At 62.7% G+C, this 17,588-nt stretch overlaps 4 pseudogenes; all 4 read right to left on the bottom strand.

Annotated features, from left to right (window-relative positions):
• Positions 1 to 2,338: 2,338 nt before the first annotated feature.
• On the bottom strand, positions 2,339 to 2,457 carry LOC142875990 (uncharacterized; annotated as a pseudogene).
• A 3,752-nt stretch (positions 2,458 to 6,209) lies between these two features.
• LOC142875989 (uncharacterized) lies at positions 6,210 to 6,328 on the bottom strand (annotated as a pseudogene).
• Positions 6,329 to 10,089: 3,761 nt separating this feature from the next.
• Positions 10,090 to 10,208, bottom strand: LOC142875988 (uncharacterized; annotated as a pseudogene).
• A 3,752-nt stretch (positions 10,209 to 13,960) lies between these two features.
• Positions 13,961 to 14,079, bottom strand: LOC142875987 (uncharacterized; annotated as a pseudogene).
• Positions 14,080 to 17,588: the final 3,509 nt, after the last annotated feature.

Genomic DNA, 17,588 nt, shown 5'->3' with positions numbered 1-17,588 from the left:
TGCGGAAGACACCTGCACTCGGGTGTGTGTGGCGGCACGATTCCCAAGCAGCTCCAGATGTTAAACCAAGGAGAAGCCAGGGAGTTCCCAACGCCCCAGGTGTCCTCAGCCCACGACTGGCTGCTGTGGGAATGCGAAGCCCGGCTCCTTGTCTCAGAGCGGGGTTCCCAGGAGGATCAGGCTGAAGCTGGGACTTGGCCTCAAAGTGTCCCCTCGCATGGCCACCCCCTTCCCCTTCCTGCTCCTCTACTCCTGGTGCCCCTCCATCCAGGGGCCAGACCTTAAAGAGTCACCGCAAGAGAATCCTGGTCCCAAGGGAGCCTTCTGGGGGACCGGTGCTGAGAGAGGTTGTGGGCATGGCCCGCTGGGGCTCTGCCCGACCCAGGGCTGAGAGATGCAACCTCCCAGCTCTGGGTCCCTGCAGGAAGTGTTGGCAAACACAGGGCCGGTCCTCCAAAGGCCCAGGTGCAGGGAGCCCAGGCCAAGCAGCCTGTGGAAGAAGCCACTTGCCGTGCCACCCCGGGAACACGACTGCAGGCCCCGGCCCTTCCCACCTCCTCCTCCTCCTCCTCCCACCCGCACCCCCCCCCCGACATGGCACAGGGCTCGGAGACACCTCAGACTCTTGCTACCCAAAGTGCAAAGGGCATCAGTTGCTCCTCCAAACCCCCCGCCCAGCAGACCACGTTGTCCAGCCAGCCCCCGGGCCTCCCTGGGGTGCCCAGCACAAAAGTGCAGACACCCACCGGACCCTCAGTCTCAGTTTTCGGAGGTTTTTGCCACTCTAAGGACCCGCAGGCCAGCTGGGCCTTCGGGCAGGACAGAGAGCCCCGGGATCCCATCAGGAGGCGGTCCCCACCTCCGCGGCTCTCCCCTTGCGGGGGGCGGCAGCCGGCAGCCGCAGGGCCTCAGGGAAGACACCAGGCTGGGCCCCCCCCGCGGCACAGCCGGGGCACGTCCCCCGCACGCGACTTAGGGACCGCTGCTGGAGACTGCTGCGGCCACCCTGCTGCCGGGTTTCTGGAGGGCTTCCTGGAAGCAGCGTCCACACCAAGCCCTTGGAAGGCCCAGGCGACGGAGGAGCCGGTCAGGCAGGGGCCGAGGACGGTGAGAGGCCCGGCGGGAAGGAGCATGTCAGGCAGGGGCAGAGGACGGTGACAGGCCGGGCGGGAAGGAGCCGGTCAGGCGGGGGCCCAGGACAGTGACGGGCCTGGCCGGGGAGGAGTGCGTCAGGCAGGGGCAGAGGAGACGGGCTGGGTAAGGGTTAGGGTTACAGTTAGGGCACAATTCACAATCGCAAAGATGTGGAAGCGACCCGAGTGCCCATCCATCCAGGAGTGCATTAATAAAATGTGGCGCGTGGACACCACGGAGTGCCATTCGGCTGTGAGGAGCAGCGGTGAGAGGGCGCCTCTCGTGTTCTCCTGGCCAGAGCTGGAACCCGTTCCAGTAGGCCAGGTATCCCAAGAATGGACACACGAGCACCACGTGAGCGCGCTCACCGGCAAATTGGTACGAACGGATGGACACCTAAGTGGACGGAGAGGAATCACCTTCATCGGGTGGGTGTCGGGCGGGTGGGGGGAGGGGATGGGCATACACATCCATTGGGAATGGGGTGGGTGCGCACCGACTGGGGGATGGGCGCACGTGAAGCTCTGACCCGAGGGGGGAGGCTTGGAGAGGGCAACGTACCCGACCTTAACATTGGTACCCCCACGATACGCTGGAGCAACATGAGAGGTATATGAATAAGAACACAGCGGGGAGGGGGGCACGGGCAACACATGTCACCTGAATACTTGGACTCCCATCATCTGCTTGAAAAGAGAGAGAAAAGAAAATGCAATAATAGAGGTAAGGGACACTTTTTAAAAATAATGAATCCGAAGAGAAAAGTAAAAGGAAGCCTGTGGAGCAGGTCTGGGTGTGACTCCGGATCCCCCAACATCAGGTGCCACCACCAAAGATTCCTACGTGTAGCCCATAGAACCCCAAAAGCAACGGGACGAGTTCTGGTCACACACTCCCTCAAAATGACATCCTGGCCTTCTTCTGGAACTCCCTCCCCTCTCAGACTCTCAAGGTTTCCTCCAGCGTGTCGGTTCCCACAGAGCAGACCTTTGGTCTGAGACCTGACAGTCCAGATGCCACGCGTGCTGCCGCGTGGCGGCGGTGTCGCGGCTCGGGACAAGAGGAGGCCCCACGGTGCGGGCTGGGGCGCCAGGCACCGCGGCGGGCGCTGAGGGTGGGGGTCACCCCCACCCCGGGCCGCCGCCGCGCTCCCAGAAAGGGGACAGAACAAGAGGCCAAAAAAAAACAAAAACAAAAAAGAAGCAGCCTGTGGCACCCGGTATTCCCAGGCGGTCTCCCATCCAAGTACTAACGAGGCCCGACCCTGCTTAGCTTCCGAGACCAGACGAGATCGGGCGCGTTCAGGGTGGTGTGGCCGTGGACGGCGGAGGGCGCCCCTGCCCCGCTCAAGAAGCCGAGCCTCTCTGCGCTAACCCCGCCGCCTCCTCCCGCCCCACGCACGCCCCGCGCCGGGCCGGGCCTGTTGAGTTCGCCGCCGGGTCCAGCGGGCTCCGAGGGACGGGGGTGATGGGCGGGGCGGGGCGGGGGGCTGTCTCTCTACACACACACACACACTCACACTCACTCACACTCACACAAGATGCGCCTCCACGGCTGGACTCGTCAAGGTGGAGCCCTTCCAGCCCCCCTCGTCTCCTCCCCCGGCCTCGGCCTCCTTCACCTACCCGCTGCCCACCCCCAGCGCGTCGCCACCGCTGACTGCGCACGCGCGCGCGGGGCGCTCGCCCTTTGACCCCAGCCAGGGGCCGCCCTCCCCCACAACCCCTTTCAGCTGCGCCCCCCCTCGCCCTGTTGTTGGGCGGCCGCCTATTCCCCCGGGCCAGGGCTGGGGCACAGCGCAAGGGGGAGGGGAGCCAGTGTATGGGGCGTCTCTCTCTGGGGAGGTGTCCCATGGGTGGGGTGGGGTGGCGTGGTTTGTGGGGCGCTGAAGAAATCAGTCCCCTCCATCTCCTACCTCTGGAAAACGCCCAAGCCCGTGGAGAACTGCCGGCACCGCTTCGTGGGGGCCGGGACCCTCCTCTGTGTCCTCCTGTGGCCCGGTCCAAGGGGCCTGGGCCTGGCCGGGGCTGCATTGGACCCCGACCACCCTGGCGTGTGGACTCGCTAAAAGTCGGCGATTAGATATTGGATTCCAGCTTCCTTGAGGTCATTTCACTAATGAGTGCACCGGGAAGGGTTTCCTAATCCATCTGTGAGGGTGGCAACTGAAAGAGAATTTTTTTTTTTTTTTTTATGAGACACAGTCTCGCTTTGTTGCCTAGGCTAGAGTGAGTGCAGTGGCGTTAGCCTAGCTCACAGCAACCTCAAACTCCTGGGCTCAAGCAATCCTTCTGCCTCAGCCTCCCAAGTAGCTGGGACTACAGGCATGCGCCACCATGCCTGGCTCATTTTCCTATATATATTAGTTGGCCAATTAATTTCTTTCTATTTACAGTAGAGACCGGGTCTGGCTCTTGCTCAGGCTGGTTTCGAACTCCTGACCTCGAGCAATCCGCCCGCCTCGGCCTCCCAGAGAGCTAGGATTACAGGCTTGAGCCACCGCGCCCGGCCTGAAAGAGAATTTGAAAGCTGACAGAATAGGCGAGGAAAGGCATAGGAGATTTCCACACCCAGTAAGGAAGCCTTTCCCGAAATGGAAGAAAGAAAGGAGCAAACAGAGACACCGGTAGCCCGCCCGGATGAGAGTCTGCCCCTGAGAGAAAGTACCCTGACCAGGCTCACCCGTGGGTGGGTGGCGAGCTAGCGGCATTCAGAAGAGCGAGGCCCGCAGTCTGTGCGGAAGACACCTGCACTCGGGTGTGTGTGGCGGCACGATTCCCAAGCAGCTCCAGATGTTAAACCAAGGAGAAGCCAGGGAGTTCCCAACGCCCCAGGTGTCCTCAGCCCACGACTGGCTGCTGTGGGAATGCGAAGCCCGGCTCCTTGTCTCAGAGCGGGGTTCCCAGGAGGATCAGGCTGAAGCTGGGACTTGGCCTCAAAGTGTCCCCTCGCATGGCCACCCCCTTCCCCTTCCTGCTCCTCTACTCCTGGTGCCCCTCCATCCAGGGGCCAGACCTTAAAGAGTCACCGCAAGAGAATCCTGGTCCCAAGGGAGCCTTCTGGGGGACCGGTGCTGAGAGAGGTTGTGGGCATGGCCCGCTGGGGCTCTGCCCGACCCAGGGCTGAGAGATGCAACCTCCCAGCTCTGGGTCCCTGCAGGAAGTGTTGGCAAACACAGGGCCGGTCCTCCAAAGGCCCAGGTGCAGGGAGCCCAGGCCAAGCAGCCTGTGGAAGAAGCCACTTGCCGTGCCACCCCGGGAACACGACTGCAGGCCCCGGCCCTTCCCACCTCCTCCTCCTCCTCCTCCCACCCGCACCCCCCCCCCCGACATGGCACAGGGCTCGGAGACACCTCAGACTCTTGCTACCCAAAGTGCAAAGGGCATCAGTTGCTCCTCCAAACCCCCCGCCCAGCAGACCACGTTGTCCAGCCAGCCCCCGGGCCTCCCTGGGGTGCCCAGCACAAAAGTGCAGACACCCACCGGACCCTCAGTCTCAGTTTTCGGAGGTTTTTGCCACTCTAAGGACCCGCAGGCCAGCTGGGCCTTCGGGCAGGACAGAGAGCCCCGGGATCCCATCAGGAGGCGGTCCCCACCTCCGCGGCTCTCCCCTTGCGGGGGGCGGCAGCCGGCAGCCGCAGGGCCTCAGGGAAGACACCAGGCTGGGGCCCCCCCCGCGGCACAGCCGGGGCACGTCCCCCGCACGCGACTTAGGGACCGCTGCTGGAGACTGCTGCGGCCACCCTGCTGCCGGGTTTCTGGAGGGCTTCCTGGAAGCAGCGTCCACACCAAGCCCTTGGAAGGCCCAGGCGACGGAGGAGCCGGTCAGGCAGGGGCCGAGGACGGTGAGAGGCCCGGCGGGAAGGAGCATGTCAGGCAGGGGCAGAGGACGGTGACAGGCCGGGCGGGAAGGAGCCGGTCAGGCGGGGGCCCAGGACAGTGACGGGCCTGGCCGGGGAGGAGTGCGTCAGGCAGGGGCAGAGGAGACGGGCTGGGTAAGGGTTAGCGTTACAGTTAGGGCACAATTCACAATCGCAAAGATGTGGAAGCGACCCGAGTGCCCATCCATCCAGGAGTGCATTAATAAAATGTGGCGCGTGGACACCACGGAGTGCCATTCGGCTGTGAGGAGCAGCGGTGAGAGGGCGCCTCTCGTGTTCTCCTGGCCAGAGCTGGAACCCGTTCCAGTAGGCCAGGTATCCCAAGAATGGACACACGAGCACCACGTGAGCGCGCTCACCGGCAAATTGGTACGAACGGATGGACACCTAAGTGGACGGAGAGGAATCACCTTCATCGGGTGGGTGTCGGGCGGGTGGGGGGAGGGGATGGGCATACACATCCATTGGGAATGGGGTGGGTGCGCACCGACTGGGGGATGGGCGCACGTGAAGCTCTGACCCGAGGGGGGAGGCTTGGAGAGGGCAACGTACCCGACCTTAACATTGGTACCCCCACGATACGCTGGAGCAACATGAGAGGTATATGAATAAGAACACAGCGGGGAGGGGGGCACGGGCAACACATGTCACCTGAATACTTGGACTCCCATCATCTGCTTGAAAAGAGAGAGAAAAGAAAATGCAATAATAGAGGTAAGGGACACTTTTTAAAAATAATGAATCCGAAGAGAAAAGTAAAAGGAAGCCTGTGGAGCAGGTCTGGGTGTGACTCCGGATCCCCCAACATCAGGTGCCACCACCAAAGATTCCTACGTGTAGCCCATAGAACCCCAAAAGCAACGGGACGAGTTCTGGTCACACACTCCCTCAAAATGACATCCTGGCCTTCTTCTGGAACTCCCTCCCCTCTCAGACTCTCAAGGTTTCCTCCAGCGTGTCGGTTCCCACAGAGCAGACCTTTGGTCTGAGACCTGACAGTCCAGATGCCACGCGTGCTGCCGCGTGGCGGCGGTGTCGCGGCTCGGGACAAGAGGAGGCCCCACGGTGCGGGCTGGGGCGCCAGGCACCGCGGCGGGCGCTGAGGGTGGGGGTCACCCCCACCCCGGGCCGCCGCCGCGCTCCCAGAAAGGGGACAGAACAAGAGGCCAAAAAAAAACAAAAACAAAAAAGAAGCAGCCTGTGGCACCCGGTATTCCCAGGCGGTCTCCCATCCAAGTACTAACGAGGCCCGACCCTGCTTAGCTTCCGAGACCAGACGAGATCGGGCGCGTTCAGGGTGGTGTGGCCGTGGACGGCGGAGGGCGCCCCTGCCCCGCTCAAGAAGCCGAGCCTCTCTGCGCTAACCCCGCCGCCTCCTCCCGCCCCACGCACGCCCCGCGCCGGGCCGGGCCTGTTGAGTTCGCCGCCGGGTCCAGCGGGCTCCGAGGGACGGGGGTGATGGGCGGGGCGGGGCGGGGGGCTGTCTCTCTACACACACACACACACACACACACTCACACTCACTCACACTCACACAAGATGCGCCTCCACGGCTGGACTCGTCAAGGTGGAGCCCTTCCAGCCCCCCTCGTCTCCTCCCCCGGCCTCGGCCTCCTTCACCTACCCGCTGCCCACCCCCAGCGCGTCGCCACCGCTGACTGCGCACGCGCGCGCGGGGCGCTCGCCCTTTGACCCCAGCCAGGGGCCGCCCTCCCCCACAACCCCTTTCAGCTGCGCCCCCCCTCGCCCTGTTGTTGGGCGGCCGCCTATTCCCCCGGGCCAGGGCTGGGGCACAGCGCAAGGGGGAGGGGAGCCAGTGTATGGGGCGTCTCTCTCTGGGGAGGTGTCCCATGGGTGGGGTGGGGTGGCGTGGTTTGTGGGGCGCTGAAGAAATCAGTCCCCTCCATCTCCTACCTCTGGAAAACGCCCAAGCCCGTGGAGAACTGCCGGCACCGCTTCGTGGGGGCCGGGACCCTCCTCTGTGTCCTCCTGTGGCCCGGTCCAAGGGGCCTGGGCCTGGCCGGGGCTGCATTGGACCCCGACCACCCTGGCGTGTGGACTCGCTAAAAGTCGGCGATTAGATATTGGATTCCAGCTTCCTTGAGGTCATTTCACTAATGAGTGCACCGGGAAGGGTTTCCTAATCCATCTGTGAGGGTGGCAACTGAAAGAGAATTTTTTTTTTTTTTTTTATGAGACACAGTCTCGCTTTGTTGCCTAGGCTAGAGTGAGTGCAGTGGCGTTAGCCTAGCTCACAGCAACCTCAAACTCCTGGGCTCAAGCAATCCTTCTGCCTCAGCCTCCCAAGTAGCTGGGACTACAGGCATGCGCCACCATGCCTGGCTCATTTTCCTATATATATTAGTTGGCCAATTAATTTCTTTCTATTTACAGTAGAGACCGGGTCTGGCTCTTGCTCAGGCTGGTTTCGAACTCCTGACCTCGAGCAATCCGCCCGCCTCGGCCTCCCAGAGAGCTAGGATTACAGGCTTGAGCCACCGCGCCCGGCCTGAAAGAGAATTTGAAAGCTGACAGAATAGGCGAGGAAAGGCATAGGAGATTTCCACACCCAGTAAGGAAGCCTTTCCCGAAATGGAAGAAAGAAAGGAGCAAACAGAGACACCGGTAGCCCGCCCGGATGAGAGTCTGTCCCTGAGAGAAAGTACCCTGACCAGGCTCACCCGTGGGTGGGTGGCGAGCTAGCGGCATTCAGAAGAGCGAGGCCCGCAGTCTGTGCGGAAGACACCTGCACTCGGGTGTGTGTGGCGGCACGATTCCCAAGCAGCTCCAGATGTTAAACCAAGGAGAAGCCAGGGAGTTCCCAACGCCCCAGGTGTCCTCAGCCCACGACTGGCTGCTGTGGGAATGCGAAGCCCGGCTCCTTGTCTCAGAGCGGGGTTCCCAGGAGGATCAGGCTGAAGCTGGGACTTGGCCTCAAAGTGTCCCCTCGCATGGCCACCCCCTTCCCCTTCCTGCTCCTCTACTCCTGGTGCCCCTCCATCCAGGGGCCAGACCTTAAAGAGTCACCGCAAGAGAATCCTGGTCCCAAGGGAGCCTTCTGGGGGACCGGTGCTGAGAGAGGTTGTGGGCATGGCCCGCTGGGGCTCTGCCCGACCCAGGGCTGAGAGATGCAACCTCCCAGCTCTGGGTCCCTGCAGGAAGTGTTGGCAAACACAGGGCCGGTCCTCCAAAGGCCCAGGTGCAGGGAGCCCAGGCCAAGCAGCCTGTGGAAGAAGCCACTTGCCGTGCCACCCCGGGAACACGACTGCAGGCCCCGGCCCTTCCCACCTCCTCCTCCTCCTCCTCCCACCCGCACCCCCCCCCCCCCGACATGGCACAGGGCTCGGAGACACCTCAGACTCTTGCTACCCAAAGTGCAAAGGGCATCAGTTGCTCCTCCAAACCCCCCGCCCAGCAGACCACGTTGTCCAGCCAGCCCCCGGGCCTCCCTGGGGTGCCCAGCACAAAAGTGCAGACACCCACCGGACCCTCAGTCTCAGTTTTCGGAGGTTTTTGCCACTCTAAGGACCCGCAGGCCAGCTGGGCCTTCGGGCAGGACAGAGAGCCCCGGGATCCCATCAGGAGGCGGTCCCCACCTCCGCGGCTCTCCCCTTGCGGGGGGCGGCAGCCGGCAGCCGCAGGGCCTCAGGGAAGACACCAGGCTGGGCCCCCCCCGCGGCACAGCCGGGGCACGTCCCCCGCACGCGACTTAGGGACCGCTGCTGGAGACTGCTGCGGCCACCCTGCTGCCGGGTTTCTGGAGGGCTTCCTGGAAGCAGCGTCCACACCAAGCCCTTGGAAGGCCCAGGCGACGGAGGAGCCGGTCAGGCAGGGGCCGAGGACGGTGAGAGGCCCGGCGGGAAGGAGCATGTCAGGCAGGGGCAGAGGACGGTGACAGGCCGGGCGGGAAGGAGCCGGTCAGGCGGGGGCCCAGGACAGTGACGGGCCTGGCCGGGGAGGAGTGCGTCAGGCAGGGGCAGAGGAGACGGGCTGGGTAAGGGTTAGGGTTACAGTTAGGGCACAATTCACAATCGCAAAGATGTGGAAGCGACCCGAGTGCCCATCCATCCAGGAGTGCATTAATAAAATGTGGCGCGTGGACACCACGGAGTGCCATTCGGCTGTGAGGAGCAGCGGTGAGAGGGCGCCTCTCGTGTTCTCCTGGCCAGAGCTGGAACCCGTTCCAGTAGGCCAGGTATCCCAAGAATGGACACACGAGCACCACGTGAGCGCGCTCACCGGCAAATTGGTACGAACGGATGGACACCTAAGTGGACGGAGAGGAATCACCTTCATCGGGTGGGTGTCGGGCGGGTGGGGGGAGGGGATGGGCATACACATCCATTGGGAATGGGGTGGGTGCGCACCGACTGGGGGATGGGCGCACGTGAAGCTCTGACCCGAGGGGGGAGGCTTGGAGAGGGCAACGTACCCGACCTTAACATTGGTACCCCCACGATACGCTGGAGCAACATGAGAGGTATATGAATAAGAACACAGCGGGGAGGGGGGCACGGGCAACACATGTCACCTGAATACTTGGACTCCCATCATCTGCTTGAAAAGAGAGAGAAAAGAAAATGCAATAATAGAGGTAAGGGACACTTTTTAAAAATAATGAATCCGAAGAGAAAAGTAAAAGGAAGCCTGTGGAGCAGGTCTGGGTGTGACTCCGGATCCCCCAACATCAGGTGCCACCACCAAAGATTCCTACGTGTAGCCCATAGAACCCCAAAAGCAACGGGACGAGTTCTGGTCACACACTCCCTCAAAATGACATCCTGGCCTTCTTCTGGAACTCCCTCCCCTCTCAGACTCTCAAGGTTTCCTCCAGCGTGTCGGTTCCCACAGAGCAGACCTTTGGTCTGAGACCTGACAGTCCAGATGCCACGCGTGCTGCCGCGTGGCGGCGGTGTCGCGGCTCGGGACAAGAGGAGGCCCCACGGTGCGGGCTGGGGCGCCAGGCACCGCGGCGGGCGCTGAGGGTGGGGGTCACCCCCACCCCGGGCCGCCGCCGCGCTCCCAGAAAGGGGACAGAACAAGAGGCCAAAAAAAAACAAAAACAAAAAAGAAGCAGCCTGTGGCACCCGGTATTCCCAGGCGGTCTCCCATCCAAGTACTAACGAGGCCCGACCCTGCTTAGCTTCCGAGACCAGACGAGATCGGGCGCGTTCAGGGTGGTGTGGCCGTGGACGGCGGAGGGCGCCCCTGCCCCGCTCAAGAAGCCGAGCCTCTCTGCGCTAACCCCGCCGCCTCCTCCCGCCCCACGCACGCCCCGCGCCGGGCCGGGCCTGTTGAGTTCGCCGCCGGGTCCAGCGGGCTCCGAGGGACGGGGGTGATGGGCGGGGCGGGGCGGGGGGCTGTCTCTCTACACACACACACACACTCACACTCACTCACACTCACACAAGATGCGCCTCCACGGCTGGACTCGTCAAGGTGGAGCCCTTCCAGCCCCCCTCGTCTCCTCCCCCGGCCTCGGCCTCCTTCACCTACCCGCTGCCCACCCCCAGCGCGTCGCCACCGCTGACTGCGCACGCGCGCGCGGGGCGCTCGCCCTTTGACCCCAGCCAGGGGCCGCCCTCCCCCACAACCCCTTTCAGCTGCGCCCCCCCTCGCCCTGTTGTTGGGCGGCCGCCTATTCCCCCGGGCCAGGGCTGGGGCACAGCGCAAGGGGGAGGGGAGCCAGTGTATGGGGCGTCTCTCTCTGGGGATGTGTCCCATGGGTGGGGTGGGGTGGCGTGGTTTGTGGGGCGCTGAAGAAATCAGTCCCCTCCATCTCCTACCTCTGGAAAACGCCCAAGCCCGTGGAGAACTGCCGGCACCGCTTCGTGGGGGCCGGGACCCTCCTCTGTGTCCTCCTGTGGCCCGGTCCAAGGGGCCTGGGCCTGGCCGGGGCTGCATTGGACCCCGACCACCCTGGCGTGTGGACTCGCTAAAAGTCGGCGATTAGATATTGGATTCCAGCTTCCTTGAGGTCATTTCACTAATGAGTGCACCGGGAAGGGTTTCCTAATCCATCTGTGAGGGTGGCAACTGAAAGAGAATTTTTTTTTTTTTTTTTATGAGACACAGTCTCGCTTTGTTGCCTAGGCTAGAGTGAGTGCAGTGGCGTTAGCCTAGCTCACAGCAACCTCAAACTCCTGGGCTCAAGCAATCCTTCTGCCTCAGCCTCCCAAGTAGCTGGGACTACAGGCATGCGCCACCATGCCTGGCTCATTTTCCTATATATATTAGTTGGCCAATTAATTTCTTTCTATTTACAGTAGAGACCGGGTCTGGCTCTTGCTCAGGCTGGTTTCGAACTCCTGACCTCGAGCAATCCGCCCGCCTCGGCCTCCCAGAGAGCTAGGATTACAGGCTTGAGCCACCGCGCCCGGCCTGAAAGAGAATTTGAAAGCTGACAGAATAGGCGAGGAAAGGCATAGGAGATTTCCACACCCAGTAAGGAAGCCTTTCCCGAAATGGAAGAAAGAAAGGAGCAAACAGAGACACCGGTAGCCCGCCCGGATGAGAGTCTGCCCCTGAGAGAAAGTACCCTGACCAGGCTCACCCGTGGGTGGGTGGCGAGCTAGCGGCATTCAGAAGAGCGAGGCCCGCAGTCTGTGCGGAAGACACCTGCGCTCGGGTGTGTGTGGCGGCACGATTCCCAAGCAGCTCCAGATGTTAAACCAAGGAGAAGCCAGGGAGTTCCCAACGCCCCAGGTGTCCTCAGCCCACGACTGGCTGCTGTGGGAATGCGAAGCCCGGCTCCTTGTCTCAGAGCGGGGTTCCCAGGAGGATCAGGCTGAAGCTGGGACTTGGCCTCAAAGTGTCCCCTCGCATGGCCACCCCCTTCCCCTTCCTGCTCCTCTACTCCTGGTGCCCCTCCATCCAGGGGCCAGACCTTAAAGAGTCACCGCAAGAGAATCCTGGTCCCAAGGGAGCCTTCTGGGGGACCGGTGCTGAGAGAGGTTGTGGGCATGGCCCGCTGGGGCTCTGCCCGACCCAGGGCTGAGAGATGCAACCTCCCAGCTCTGGGTCCCTGCAGGAAGTGTTGGCAAACACAGGGCCGGTCCTCCAAAGGCCCAGGTGCAGGGAGCCCAGGCCAAGCAGCCTGTGGAAGAAGCCACTTGCCGTGCCACCCCGGGAACACGACTGCAGGCCCCGGCCCTTCCCACCTCCTCCTCCTCCTCCTCCCACCCGCACCCCCCCCCCCGACATGGCACAGGGCTCGGAGACACCTCAGACTCTTGCTACCCAAAGTGCAAAGGGCATCAGTTGCTCCTCCAAACCCCCCGCCCAGCAGACCACGTTGTCCAGCCAGCCCCCGGGCCTCCCTGGGGTGCCCAGCACAAAAGTGCAGACACCCACCGGACCCTCAGTCTCAGTTTTCGGAGGTTTTTGCCACTCTAAGGACCCGCAGGCCAGCTGGGCCTTCGGGCAGGACAGAGAGCCCCGGGATCCCATCAGGAGGCGGTCCCCACCTCCGCGGCTCTCCCCTTGCGGGGGGCGGCAGCCGGCAGCCGCAGGGCCTCAGGGAAGACACCAGGCTGGGGCCCCCCCCGCGGCACAGCCGGGGCACGTCCCCCGCACGCGACTTAGGGACCGCTGCTGGAGACTGCTGCGGCCACCCTGCTGCCGGGTTTCTGGAGGGCTTCCTGGAAGCAGCGTCCACACCAAGCCCTTGGAAGGCCCAGGCGACGGAGGAGCCGGTCAGGCAGGGGCCGAGGACGGTGAGAGGCCCGGCGGGAAGGAGCATGTCAGGCAGGGGCAGAGGACGGTGACAGGCCGGGCGGGAAGGAGCCGGTCAGGCGGGGGCCCAGGACAGTGACGGGCCTGGCCGGGGAGGAGTGCGTCAGGCAGGGGCAGAGGAGACGGGCTGGGTAAGGGTTAGCGTTACAGTTAGGGCACAATTCACAATCGCAAAGATGTGGAAGCGACCCGAGTGCCCATCCATCCAGGAGTGCATTAATAAAATGTGGCGCGTGGACACCACGGAGTGCCATTCGGCTGTGAGGAGCAGCGGTGAGAGGGCGCCTCTCGTGTTCTCCTGGCCAGAGCTGGAACCCGTTCCAGTAGGCCAGGTATCCCAAGAATGGACACACGAGCACCACGTGAGCGCGCTCACCGGCAAATTGGTACGAACGGATGGACACCTAAGTGGACGGAGAGGAATCACCTTCATCGGGTGGGTGTCGGGCGGGTGGGGGGAGGGGATGGGCATACACATCCATTGGGAATGGGGTGGGTGCGCACCGACTGGGGGATGGGCGCACGTGAAGCTCTGACCCGAGGGGGGAGGCTTGGAGAGGGCAACGTACCCGACCTTAACATTGGTACCCCCACGATACGCTGGAGCAACATGAGAGGTATATGAATAAGAACACAGCGGGGAGGGGGGCACGGGCAACACATGTCACCTGAATACTTGGACTCCCATCATCTGCTTGAAAAGAGAGAGAAAAGAAAATGCAATAATAGAGGTAAGGGACACTTTTTAAAAATAATGAATCCGAAGAGAAAAGTAAAAGGAAGCCTGTGGAGCAGGTCTGGGTGTGACTCCGGATCCCCCAACATCAGGTGCCACCACCAAAGATTCCTACGTGTAGCCCATAGAACCCCAAAAGCAACGGGACGAGTTCTGGTCACACACTCCCTCAAAATGACATCCTGGCCTTCTTCTGGAACTCCCTCCCCTCTCAGACTCTCAAGGTTTCCTCCAGCGTGTCGGTTCCCACAGAGCAGACCTTTGGTCTGAGACCTGACAGTCCAGATGCCACGCGTGCTGCCGCGTGGCGGCGGTGTCGCGGCTCGGGACAAGAGGAGGCCCCACGGTGCGGGCTGGGGCGCCAGGCACCGCGGCGGGCGCTGAGGGTGGGGGTCACCCCCACCCCGGGCCGCCGCCGCGCTCCCAGAAAGGGGACAGAACAAGAGGCCAAAAAAAAACAAAAACAAAAAAGAAGCAGCCTGTGGCACCCGGTATTCCCAGGCGGTCTCCCATCCAAGTACTAACGAGGCCCGACCCTGCTTAGCTTCCGAGACCAGACGAGATCGGGCGCGTTCAGGGTGGTGTGGCCGTGGACGGCGGAGGGCGCCCCTGCCCCGCTCAAGAAGCCGAGCCTCTCTGCGCTAACCCCGCCGCCTCCTCCCGCCCCACGCACGCCCCGCGCCGGGCCGGGCCTGTTGAGTTCGCCGCCGGGTCCAGCGGGCTCCGAGGGACGGGGGTGATGGGCGGGGCGGGGCGGGGGGCTGTCTCTCTACACACACACACACACACACACACTCACACTCACTCACACTCACACAAGATGCGCCTCCACGGCTGGACTCGTCAAGGTGGAGCCCTTCCAGCCCCCCTCGTCTCCTCCCCCGGCCTCGGCCTCCTTCACCTACCCGCTGCCCACCCCCAGCGCGTCGCCACCGCTGACTGCGCACGCGCGCGCGGGGCGCTCGCCCTTTGACCCCAGCCAGGGGCCGCCCTCCCCCACAACCCCTTTCAGCTGCGCCCCCCCTCGCCCTGTTGTTGGGCGGCCGCCTATTCCCCCGGGCCAGGGCTGGGGCACAGCGCAAGGGGGAGGGGAGCCAGTGTATGGGGCGTCTCTCTCTGGGGAGGTGTCCCATGGGTGGGGTGGGGTGGCGTGGTTTGTGGGGCGCTGAAGAAATCAGTCCCCTCCATCTCCTACCTCTGGAAAACGCCCAAGCCCGTGGAGAACTGCCGGCACCGCTTCGTGGGGGCCGGGACCCTCCTCTGTGTCCTCCTGTGGCCCGGTCCAAGGGGCCTGGGCCTGGCCGGGGCTGCATTGGACCCCGACCACCCTGGCGTGTGGACTCGCTAAAAGTCGGCGATTAGATATTGGATTCCAGCTTCCTTGAGGTCATTTCACTAATGAGTGCACCGGGAAGGGTTTCCTAATCCATCTGTGAGGGTGGCAACTGAAAGAGAATTTTTTTTTTTTTTTTTATGAGACACAGTCTCGCTTTGTTGCCTAGGCTAGAGTGAGTGCAGTGGCGTTAGCCTAGCTCACAGCAACCTCAAACTCCTGGGCTCAAGCAATCCTTCTGCCTCAGCCTCCCAAGTAGCTGGGACTACAGGCATGCGCCACCATGCCTGGCTCATTTTCCTATATATATTAGTTGGCCAATTAATTTCTTTCTATTTACAGTAGAGACCGGGTCTGGCTCTTGCTCAGGCTGGTTTCGAACTCCTGACCTCGAGCAATCCGCCCGCCTCGGCCTCCCAGAGAGCTAGGATTACAGGCTTGAGCCACCGCGCCCGGCCTGAAAGAGAATTTGAAAGCTGACAGAATAGGCGAGGAAAGGCATAGGAGATTTCCACACCCAGTAAGGAAGCCTTTCCCGAAATGGAAGAAAGAAAGGAGCAAACAGAGACACCGGTAGCCCGCCCGGATGAGAGTCTGCCCCTGAGAGAAAGTACCCTGACCAGGCTCACCCGTGGGTGGGTGGCGAGCTAGCGGCATTCAGAAGAGCGAGGCCCGCAGTCTGTGCGGAAGACACCTGCGCTCGGGTGTGTGTGGCGGCACGATTCCCAAGCAGCTCCAGATGTTAAACCAAGGAGAAGCCAGGGAGTTCCCAACGCCCCAGGTGTCCTCAGCCCACGACTGGCTGCTGTGGGAATGCGAAGCCCGGCTCCTTGTCTCAGAGCGGGGTTCCCAGGAGGATCAGGCTGAAGCTGGGACTTGGCCTCAAAGTGTCCCCTCGCATGGCCACCCCCTTCCCCTTCCTGCTCCTCTACTCCTGGTGCCCCTCCATCCAGGGGCCAGACCTTAAAGAGTCACCGCAAGAGAATCCTGGTCCCAAGGGAGCCTTCTGGGGGACCGGTGCTGAGAGAGGTTGTGGGCATGGCCCGCTGGGGCTCTGCCCGACCCAGGGCTGAGAGATGCAACCTCCCAGCTCTGGGTCCCTGCAGGAAGTGTTGGCAAACACAGGGCCGGTCCTCCAAAGGCCCAGGTGCAGGGAGCCCAGGCCAAGCAGCCTGTGGAAGAAGCCACTTGCCGTGCCACCCCGGGAACACGACTGCAGGCCCCGGCCCTTCCCACCTCCTCCTCCTCCTCCTCCCACCCGCACCCCCCCCCCGACATGGCACAGGGCTCGGAGACACCTCAGACTCTTGCTACCCAAAGTGCAAAGGGCATCAGTTGCTCCTCCAAACCCCCCGCCCAGCAGACCACGTTGTCCAGCCAGCCCCCGGGCCTCCCTGGGGTGCCCAGCACAAAAGTGCAGACACCCACCGGACCCTCAGTCTCAGTTTTCGGAGGTTTTTGCCACTCTAAGGACCCGCAGGCCAGCTGGGCCTTCGGGCAGGACAGAGAGCCCCGGGATCCCATCAGGAGGCGGTCCCCACCTCCGCGGCTCTCCCCTTGCGGGGGGCGGCAGCCGGCAGCCGCAGGGCCTCAGGGAAGACACCAGGCTGGGGCCCCCCCCGCGGCACAGCCGGGGCACGTCCCCCGCACGCGACTTAGGGACCGCTGCTGGAGACTGCTGCGGCCACCCTGCTGCCGGGTTTCTGGAGGGCTTCCTGGAAGCAGCGTCCACACCAAGCCCTTGGAAGGCCCAGGCGACGGAGGAGCCGGTCAGGCAGGGGCCGAGGACGGTGAGAGGCCCGGCGGGAAGGAGCATGTCAGGCAGGGGCAGAGGACGGTGACAGGCCGGGCGGGAAGGAGCCGGTCAGGCGGGGGCCCAGGACAGTGACGGGCCTGGCCGGGGAGGAGTGCGTCAGGCAGGGGCAGAGGAGACGGGCTGGGTAAGGGTTAGGGTTACAGTTAGGGCACAATTCACAATCGCAAAGATGTGGAAGCGACCCGAGTGCCCATCCATCCAGGAGTGCATTAATAAAATGTGGCGCGTGGACACCACGGAGTGCCATTCGGCTGTGAGGAGCAGCGGTGAGAGGGCGCCTCTCGTGTTCTCCTGGCCAGAGCTGGAACCCGTTCCAGTAGGCCAGGTATCCCAAGAATGGACACACGAGCACCACGTGAGCGCGCTCACCGGCAAATTGGTACGAACGGATGGACACCTAAGTGGACGGAGAGGAATCACCTTCATCGGGTGGGTGTCGGGCGGGTGGGGGGAGGGGATGGGCATACACATCCATTGGGAATGGGGTGGGTGCGCACCGACTGGGGGATGGGCGCACGTGAAGCTCTGACCCGAGGGGGGAGGCTTGGAGAGGGCAACGTACCCGACCTTAACATTGGTACCCCCACGATACGCTGGAGCAACATGAGAGGTATATGAATAAGAACACAGCGGGGAGGGGGGCACGGGCAACACATGTCACCTGAATACTTGGACTCCCATCATCTGCTTGAAAAGAGAGAGAAAAGAAAATGCAATAATAGAGGTAAGGGACACTTTTTAAAAATAATGAATCCGAAGAGAAAAGTAAAAGGAAGCCTGTGGAGCAGGTCTGGGTGTGACTCCGGATCCCCCAACATCAGGTGCCACCACCAAAGATTCCTACGTGTAGCCCATAGAACCCCAAAAGCAACGGGACGAGTTCTGGTCACACACTCCCTCAAAATGACATCCTGGCCTTCTTCTGGAACTCCCTCCCCTCTCAGACTCTCAAGGT

The sequence above is a fragment of the Microcebus murinus genome, chromosome 14 (assembly GCF_040939455.1).
Source record: "Microcebus murinus isolate Inina chromosome 14, M.murinus_Inina_mat1.0, whole genome shotgun sequence".
NCBI classification, from domain to species: domain Eukaryota; kingdom Metazoa; phylum Chordata; class Mammalia; order Primates; family Cheirogaleidae; genus Microcebus; species Microcebus murinus.
This window is presented reverse-complemented; position numbering and strand designations above follow the sequence as displayed.